The sequence below is a fragment of the Equus caballus genome, chromosome 1, assembly GCF_041296265.1.
Source record: "Equus caballus isolate H_3958 breed thoroughbred chromosome 1, TB-T2T, whole genome shotgun sequence".
NCBI lineage: Eukaryota > Metazoa > Chordata > Mammalia > Perissodactyla > Equidae > Equus > Equus caballus.
In genome coordinates this window covers 126,712,428-126,719,638 of record NC_091684.1, presented here as the reverse complement: position 1 = coordinate 126,719,638, position 7,211 = coordinate 126,712,428, and the positions used below count along the sequence as shown (strand labels likewise).

Here is a 7,211-nt window from a genome sequence, read left to right as displayed (position 1 = left end):
AAGCCCCTCGCTGATCTCTCTGCCCCCCTCCTCCCCTCGCGGTCCCAGGCAGAGCTGAGGTCGCATAAAGCAGCAGGTGACCCTCGGGGCCTCTCCTCCCTGGGGAACACCTTCGGCAGCTGGAGGGAAGCGCGGCCAGCCCCGCTCGGGCGTCTTCCCACTGACCGGCGTCGGGCGCGCGTGCCCCGGCGGGCTCCCGGGAGGCGGGGGCCGCGAAGTGCGTAGGGAACACAGGGAGCAGACAGGGCCGCGGCCGAGCTCAGAAGGAGGAGCGCCGGGAGGAAGAGGCCGAGCCGGGAGAGCCCCCGCCCCGGGAGGAAGGGGAGGAGGCCGGGTGTTTCCTGGCGCATTCCCGGCCCGCCCGAGTGACTCACTCAGCCAGGAAACTCCCAGGGCCTGCTCCGGACCCCCGAGCCGCCGCTGCTGCTGCTGCGGACCCAGGTGAGAAACGCTGCTGCCCCCGCCCCGTCCTGCTGCCCCCGTGGGGTCCTGGCCGCCCTCTGAACCGGGTCGGGCAGGGCGACGGCGGTGCCGGGCCGGGGCCCCGCGAGCGGCCAGGACTTGGCCCTCAGCGGTGCGGCCTCCCCGGAGGCGCGGCCTCTCGGATCGCCTCGGCTTCCGCACGCCGGCTCTGGCCGCTGTACCCCCGACCCTCGTACCACCGGCCCCTGCTCTCCCTGTCCGCTCGGCCTTGGCTCTCACGTCCCCCGCCCCCGGTCTCCTGACCGCGCGCCCCCAGATCCCGGATTCCCGCGTCCCCGGCACGTGGCAGAGCTCCAGTGGGAAGGGGTACGTTGGTGTTTTGCAGTTATTGTTGGAAAGTAAGGGGCAGAAAGCTTGCACGAAGGTCGTGCGACAAAATCCGAACCAGTTTTTGCTTTGTGTCCCTCTCGGAGGAAATGAGGGAGACTGGCCAAGCGAAATCATTTTTCAGATTCTTGGAGAGATGAGTTTGAGGCTTTGTTAAGGAACCAGGATTGTTACGTGGGAAGCGCTGTTCCGCGCAGCCATGAATTGTGTATTTTAAGCCTAAAATGCGTGCGCTTAATTTGCAGCACATTGAGGGCATAAGAAAAAGAGCTGAAGAGTAATTTGGAAATGGGGTTTAAGGAGCGTTTTTTAAGCTGAAAGAGGCATGCGGACCATGTACACTCTAGTATTATGTGTAAACGGGATGGATAGCGATTGCTTATTAAACCCAGTCTTGGGTGATCTGCGCTTCTGTGGTCGACTGGGACTTTGGAGTGTTTCTTTTCTAGTAGTAGAGGGTAATGTGGCCCACATCGGGCAGGGTTTTGCAGGAAAGCTTCGTGAGCCCGGTGGTATTTCTTGGCCATTGTCTAACATGATTCCTTAAATGATTTGTGATTGAAGCAGCAGTGATACCCGACTCTGTAGCTCAGATTGCTGTGGTTGACAACTCGTCACCAACTCGGAGCAGCGTGGTGATTGTGCTAGAGAATCCTGTCCAGGTTCCTGAGCCGGCGGTGGCAGCCTCTACGCTGCGTGCTCCTGTGCTCGGACCAGGGAGGGTCCCAAGCGTCGTCTCCCTTATCCCTGCAGGTCGTTAGTGGTTTTCCATGTAAAGCGTAGTTATGCAGGCACAGTAAGAAGTAATCATGCTTTAAATAAACGTGGCCACTGAAGGTATGCATTTGTAGGATTTCAGTGGGAAGATGGGTGCTAATGCTGTTCGATTTGCTGCTGCCTTCTTCCCCAGCGGCATCATCTCTCTGACAGGCAAACAGGGAATCGTGGTGGAAACATTTCCTATATGTTTGTATGCTGGTAGGTCGCTCAAAGAAAATTTACTCCCCGAGGTTTTTTCTTTTTTGTAGTGTTTTATTTGAACTTATTTTTAAATTTACATATAGTAAAATTCACTTTTTGGCGTACAGTTCAATGAGTTTTGACAAATGCAAGGGGTCGTGTGACACCCACCACAAACAAGATAAAGAACAGTTCCATGGCTCCCAAATTCTTTCATGCTGTGTTTTGTAGGCAACCCTCCCCCTCATTTTCAATTCCTGAAACCACTGAGCTGGCTGTTCTCCATTCCTACAGTTTTTCTTTTTCTGGAGTGTCATATGTGGTCTGTGACTCTGGCTTAGTTCACTTAGCATAATGCATTTGAGACTGACCATACTTTAGTTTGTCCCTGAGTGGTAAAGACATGAAGCTTTGAAAAGTGTAGTTCTAAGGTACAACCAGAGAGATTCAAATAATATTTTTAAGTTATGATAAAAATTACAAAACTCCAGCTCATTAAAAAATTTAAACTATACAGAGAATGATGTATACTAATTCTCTCAATATGTCTATCATAGTATATAGCCTTTTTTGTTCTTACACGTAGTTTTTGGTTTTTGTGTTCTTTTGGTAACAGTGAGATTATATTGCGTATATCTTCATACATTTTCACTTGATGATCTTCGCTTAATGATCTTGGAGATCTCTACATGTTGGCATATATAGTATATATATGCAGATTTTCCTCATTCTTTTTACTATCTGTATGGTGTTCTAATATATAGAGGTACCATAATTTATTTAATCAGCATCCTGTTTAACACTGTTATTTCACGTTTCTCATCACCGTGATCATTGCTTGTGTCTATATCTTTGTGCACGTACTCAAGTTTATTATTCTGGAAGTGAATTTGGGTTTAAATAATAGCTAACATTTCTTAAGTACTTACTTTGCTCCAGCGTTTTTTTAAGCCAGGGTTACTTTTCCTGTAAAGGTCCAGACAGTGAATGTTTACGACTTTATGGGCCGTATGGTCTCTGTCATAGCTACCCCATTCTGCTGTTGAACCACCAAGCAGTATAGACCATATGTAATGAATGGGTGTGGCCATGTTTCAGTAAAACTTTATTTACAGAAACAGGCAGTGGGCTATAGTTTGTAAACTGCTAAGTACTTTACATACTAATTATTCTCACAACCTTCAAAGGTAGGTGCAATTATTATTCTCACTTTATGGATGAGGGAACTGACAAAGAGGGATGAAGTATGTGTCCAAGGTTACATGCCTGGTAAGTGGCAGAGCCAGACTTTGAATCCAACCATCTCACTGACACACTCTGAGTTAAAAATTAGAAAGAATTGCTAAAAATACCTTCCCCAAAATATTAGACCCTGGGACCTGACTCTCACACACCTACTGAATGACTCACCTATGATTCTTTGAAGGCACCTTGCTTGCTCAGGTGCTACTCCAGGAGCTCAACTGCCTCCCACTCCCCCAGGTGGGCCAGTGTTCCCTCAGCCACTTTCACTGTATGACTGTGTCCTGGCTTTTGATCTGTGTTTTACTAGCACGAGCTTATAGAGAGGTCAGCTCAGTCAGTGCCCGGGGCCACCCAGCTAGCCAGTGGGAAGAAAGACAGAGACTTCAGCAGGTGAGATCTAGTGGGTCCTGGCAAGTCTGCTGCTCTGACTGTTATTGATGTCTGCTCCAGCAGGATCACCTGAGCCCAGGTGGGCACCTTGCTTTGCCTACCTTGGCCCATTTTCCTTCTTCAGTAACATGGAAAATGTACCTATTACATTGTTATGAAGATCAAGATAGATAGTATGGGAAAAGTACCGTATGATATAGGAACAGTTACTATTAGTGCTATGTTTTCTAGAGCTTTTATATTAGAAAAATGGATTTTATAGTGTCCATTTCTAAGTAGCTAACTTGTCCCAGCTGCTCTTTCTTGCACCCAAAATTTAGCAGCCACAGGTATAGCATGGATTAATGACACGTATGTAATTTTAAAACTTTATTTTAGCCAGTGCAACAAGGTCAGAAAAAGAAATAAAAGACATGCAGATTGGAAAGGGAAAATAAAATTGTCTCTATTTGCAGGCGACATGATTATCTACATAGACAATCCAAGGAATCTATGAAAAAAACTATGAGAACTAGTAAGTGAGGTTAGCAAGGTCACAAAATAGAGTCAACACATACAAGTCAATCTTATTTTTATATACTAGCAATGTACAGTTAAAAAGTGAAATTTAAAAATACCGTTTTCAGTACCTTTAAAAAAATCAAATACTTAGATATAAATCTAATTAAACACGTACGGGATCTGTATGCTGAAAACTACAAAATGCTAATGAGTGAAATCAAAGATCATGTAAATAAATGGAGAGGCGTATTATGGTTGTGGGTTGGAACACTCAGTATAGTAAAGATGTCAGTTGTCTCCAAATTGATCTATAGATTTAACACAATTCCAATCAAGTATCCTAGCAAAAAATATTTTAAACAACTTTATTGAGGTATAATATACGTACTATAAAATTCACCTACTTTAAGTGTAGAGTGATTTTTAGAAGATTTATGGAGTTGTGCAGTCATTGCCGTAATCCAGTTTTAGAACATACTCATCAACCCACTAAGATCCCTTGTGACCTTTGACAGTTAATCCCCATTCCTAACCCCTGTTGAAGCTAGTCACTAATTTACTTTCTGTCTCTTATAGAATTGCCTTTTCTGGACATTTAACATAAATGAAAGTATACAATTTGTGGTCTTTATGTGCAGCTTCTCTCACTTAGCATAATGTTTTTTGGGATTCATTGCTGTTGTAGCATGTGTTTCATTTCTTTTGGTTGCATTGTATTCCATTGTATGGATATATCACATTTTGTTTATCCATTCACCAGATGATGAACTATTGTTTGTTTCCACTTTTTTGCCCAGTATGAATAGTGGTGCCGTGAAGACTCATGTACAAGTCTTTATGTGGACATATGTTTTAATTTCTTCTGGGTAGAAATCTTGAAGTGTTATTTCTGGGTCATAAGGTATTTATGTTTAATTTTTTAAGAAACGTCAACAGGATGTTTTTATGGATGAAAGATAAGCTGATTCTAAAATTTATGTGAAGGATAAAATAAACTAGAATAGCTTAAAAAATGTTTAAAAACAAAAATAAATTGAGGAAATCTCCTTACCTGATGTTTTCTATGTAATAAAATATAGATGACCTCACATTTACTATTTTAAACATTTCAAGTGTACAGTTTAGGAGCATTAAGTACATTTACATTGCTGTGCAACCATCGCCACTACCCATCTCCAGAACTGTTTCATCATCAGAAACTGAAACTCTGTGCCCATTAAACACTAACTCCCCACTCCCTTATTCCCCCAGCTCCTGGTAACCACCCTTCTACTTTCTGGCTGTGAACTTGATTATTCTGGATATCTTATATAAGTGGAATCATACAATATTTGTCCTTTTGTATCTGGCTTATTTCACTTAGTATAATGTCTTCAAGGTCATCCATTTTGTAGCATGTATCAGAATTTAATTCCTTTTTAAGGCTGAATAATATTCCATTGTATGTGTATACTGCATTTTCTTTACCCATTCATTTGTTGATGGACAGTTGGGTTATTTCCACCTTTTGCTATTGTATAATGCTGCTGTGAACATTGGTGTACAGATATCTCTTCAAGACCCTGTTTTCACTTCTTTTGGGAATATATCCAGAAGTGGAATTGCTGGGTCATATGGTAATTCAGTGTTTAGTTTTTTTGAGGAATTGTCATACTGTTTTCTACAGCAGTCAACACTTGTACTTTCTGGTTTTTTGATAATAGCCATCCTAATGGGTGTGAAGTGGTATCTCCTTCTGGTTTTGATTTGCATTTCCCTAATGATTAGTGATATTGAGCATCTTTTCATATACTTACTTGCCATTTATATATCTTCTTTGGAGAAATGTCTATTCAAGTCATTTGTCCATTTTTTAATCATGTTTTTTTGCTGTTGAGTTGTAAGAATTCTTTATATATTTTGGATATCAATCCCTTATCAGATATACGATTTGCAAACATTTTCTCCCATTCTGGGGGTTGTCTTTTCACTGTGTTGATAGTGTCCTTGGCTGAACAAAAGTTTTTAATTTTCATGTTCAGTTTATGTATTTTTTCTTTTGTTGCCGGTGCTTTTGGTGTCATACCCAGAAAATCTTTTTCAAATCCAGTGTCAGGAAGCTTTCTCCATATATTTTCTTCTGACAGTTTTATAGTTTTAGCTCTTATGTTTAGGGTTTTTTGTTCATTTGAGTTAACTTTTGTACGTAGTATAAGGTAATGGTCCAGTTTAATTCTTTTGCATTTGGGCATCAAGTTTTCCCAGCCCTGTCTGTTGAAAAGACTGTCCTTTCTCCATTGAAAGGTCTTGACACCCTTGTTGAAAATCATTTGATCATATATGCAAGGCTTTATTTCTGGGCTCTACTCTATTTCATTGGTCAACAGCCCCTACCATACTGTTTTGTTAACTGTAGTTTTACAGGAAGTTTTGAAATCAGTAAGTGTGAGTCCTCCAACTTTGTTGTTTTCTCAAAATTCTTTTAGCTATTCTAGGTCCCATGAGATTTCATATTAATTCTAGGATGGCTTTTTCTGTTTTTGCAGAAACTGCTGTTGGCGTTTTGAAAGGGATTGCGTTGAATCTGTAGATAGCTTTGGGTTATATTGTCATCTTAACAATAGTAAGTCTCCCAATCCGTGAACATGGAGTAGCTTTCCATTTATTTGTGTCTTTAATTTTTTTCAGCAGTTTTGTAACTTTTAGTGTACGAATCTTTCACCTCCTTGCTTAAATTTATTCTTATTTTTTTCTTTTTGATGCTATCGTAAATTGAATTGTTTTCTTAATGTCTTTTTTGGATAGTTCATTGCTAACGTATAGAAATGCAGCTGATTTTTGTGTGTTACTTTTGTATCCTCCAGCTTTGCTGAATTCGTTTATTAGCTCTAACAGTTCTTTTGTGAAATCTTTAGGATTTTCGGCATAGAAGATCATGTCCTCTGCAGTTTCATGTATTATGAGGCTGTGTTGTTAGGTGAATATATGTTTATACTTGTTACATCTTGCTGATGGATTGACCCTTTTATCATAATGTTTCTAGTAACAATTTTTGTCTTCAAGTCTGTTTTGCCTGATATTTGTTGAATGCTAGTATAGCTACTTCTGCTCACTTTTAGTTTCTCTTTGCATGGTATATCTTTTCCCATCCTTTTAGTTTCACTCTATTTGTATCTTTGAATTTAAAATGTGTCTGTCATGGACATGTAATTGGTTCTTTTTTTAATCCATTCTGTCAATGTCTGCCTTTTAACTGTCTAGTCCACTTACATTTAATGTGAATACTTATGTGGGAGGATTTACATCTGCCATTTTATTACTTGTTC

General features: G+C 41.3%; 1 protein-coding gene across 2 annotated transcripts in view; it reads left to right on the top strand.

Annotated features, from left to right (window-relative positions):
- The first annotated feature begins 223 nt into the window (after nucleotides 1–223).
- LOC138917134 (cytoplasmic FMR1-interacting protein 1-like) overlaps nucleotides 224–7,211 on the top strand; it is an 87,785-nt gene continuing 80,797 nt past the window's right edge. For both annotated transcript variants that reach the window (XM_070231936.1, XM_070231938.1), the window contains exon 1: nucleotides 224–441. The gene's annotated coding sequence lies outside the window, so the exon portion shown is untranslated. The remainder of the gene's footprint in view (nucleotides 442–7,211) is intronic.